The sequence below is a fragment of the Penaeus japonicus genome, unplaced genomic scaffold (assembly GCF_977035675.1).
Source record: "Penaeus japonicus unplaced genomic scaffold, GWHDUDI00000001_assembly GWHDUDI00000020, whole genome shotgun sequence".
Lineage (NCBI taxonomy): Eukaryota > Metazoa > Arthropoda > Malacostraca > Decapoda > Penaeidae > Penaeus > Penaeus japonicus.
Window position 1 is genome coordinate 42340742 of NW_028234422.1, and position 2500 is coordinate 42343241.

Sequence of the window (2500 nt, forward strand, 5' to 3'; positions counted from 1 at the left end):
GGTTGTTTCTGCCGATGTCCTCCAATTGTAGGCCACTGATATATATATTATAGACTTTTGTTAGTGTTTGTCTAGAAAGATAGATTGAGAGAGAGTTGTGAGAGTTTGTGTGTTTTGAACGGTGAGTGTTAGATTTATTGTTTCATGGTATATAGTTTACAGTACGTTAGAATTATTTATTTAATGGGTTGTGTGTTTTTTGTTAGTTGTTATAAGTTAGATTTTTTGAGTTAGTTTTATTTTTATATTGATATATATTTATTTTTATTGTATATAGTTGTTATTATTTTGTTGGTGCGGTTAGAAACCATACTCACACACACACTCATAATTTCTCACACTCTCTCAGAAATCACACACAAACACACACACTACACACTCACTATCAAACACACAACACTACAAACACACATAACCTACACACTCACACAAACACACCTCTACACACACTTAGATGATATATATTTGTCATAGATTGTATTTTTTTTAGTTTTTTAGTTTTATATAGAAACCCAACAGACACTCACAACTTAGGCACTATCACAAACAAACACTACGGATAAACCACAAAAACTAACATACGCAAATACTCTCTCTTGTTGAGATGTGGGTTCTGGTCATGACATTCGTCGGTTTTCTATTTATTAGTTGTAATTTGCATGATGAGGTGAAAATTCTTTTTGGGATAAATGTTTGTTATTTGGAGGCATGATATATTTGGATGTTAAACACGCTAGGAACAATACACTTTATCTATGATGTAGAGTGATTGATGAGTGATATTGTGTGTGGTGTGTGTGTGTGTGTATGTCCGGGGGGGTGTGTGTGAGTGAGTTGTGTTTTTATGTTGTGTGTTGTGCTAGGTGTGTGTGTGTGGTGTAGAGTGTTGTGTGTGTGTGTTTAGTGTGTGAGTGAGTGGTGTGTGGTGGGAATGTCGGGGTGTGTGATTGACTGTGTGTGGTGTTGTGTGTGTGTGTCGGGGGTTGTGGTGTGTGTGTGTTGTGTGTATGTGTGTGTGTTGTGTGTGTGTTGTGTGTGTGTGGTGTGTGGGTGTGCTGTGTGTTGTTGTGTGTGTGTGGGTGTGTGTGTGGGTGTGTGTGTGTGTGTGTGTGTGTTTTGTGTTATGGTGTGTGTGATGTGTAGTGTGTTGTGTAGTGTTAATGTGTGTGTGTGTGTGTGTGTGTGTGTGTCGTGTATGTGTGTGTGTGTATTATAATGTGTCATAGATTGTGTGGTTTGTGTGTGGTGTATAGTTTGTCATAATGTTTGTGTGATATGGTGAGTTATAGGTGTGTGTGTGTGTGGGTGTGTGTGTGAGTACGTGTGGGTTGTGTGTGTATGTGTGAGTGTGAGTGTGTGTGTGTGTGGGTTGTGTGTGTTGTGTGTTGTGTGTGTTTGTGGTATGTTGTGTGTGGATATTTGTGTTTGTGTGTGTGTGTTGTGTGTGTGTCGTGTGTGTGTGTGTGGGTATTTTATTTTGGGTTTTTGGTGTGTGTGGGGTTTGTGTGAGTGTAAGTGTGTGGGTGTGTTTGAGGTGTGTGTGTGTGTGTGTGTGGGTGTTGGTGTGTGTGTGTGGCCCACATGTTGGTGTGTGTGTGGGCTATATATTATATAATATATCTATATATATATCTCTACTAATCTATATATATCTCTTATCTCTATAAGTTTGTGTGTGTGTGTGTGTGTGTGGTGTGTGTGTGTGTGAGTGTTTGTGGGTGTGGGGTGGTGGTGTGTGTGTGTTTGTGTTTTAGTGTGGTGTTTTGGTGAGTTGTGTGTGTGTGAGTGTGTGTGTTGTGTGTGTAGTGTGTGTGTGTGTGTGGGTGTGTGTGTGGGTGTGTGTGTGTGATTGTGGTGTGTGTGTGTGTGTGTGTGTCTGAGTGCATGTGCTGTGTGTGTGTGTGTGTGTGAGTGTTGTGTCGAGTGAGTGTAGTTCGTGTGAATGGCTGGGTGTGTGTGTGTGTGTTTGTGTCGTTTTTGTGAGTTTGATGTGTCTTGTGGTGTTTGTGTGTGTTATGGTGTTTGTATTGTGTGTGTGCTGTCGGTGTGTGGTTGTGACTGTGTGATTGAGTGTGTGTGAGAGTGTGTGTGTGTGTGTGTGTGTTGGTTTGTGAGTGTGTGCTGTGTGAGAGTTCGTGCAGTTTGTGTGTGTGTGTGTGTGTAGTTCGATCGTGTGTGGTGGTGTGTGTGTGTCCGTGTGTGTTTGTAGTGTGTGTGTTGTGTGTTTTTTGTGTGAGTCGTGTGTGTGTGTGTGTGTCGTGTGTGTTGTTTGTGTGTTTGAGTTATGTGTGTCGTGTGTGTGTGTTGTGTGTGTGTGTGTGTGTGTGAGGGTGTATGTGTGAGTGTGTGTTGTGGTGTTTGTCGTTTGTGGGTGTTGTGGGTGTGTGTTTGTGTGGTCGTGTGTGGTGTGTGTGTTGTGTGTGGCGTAGTGTGTGTGTAGTGTCTGTATGTACGTCTATCATATATGTAAATATATATAATTTATATATGTATATATATC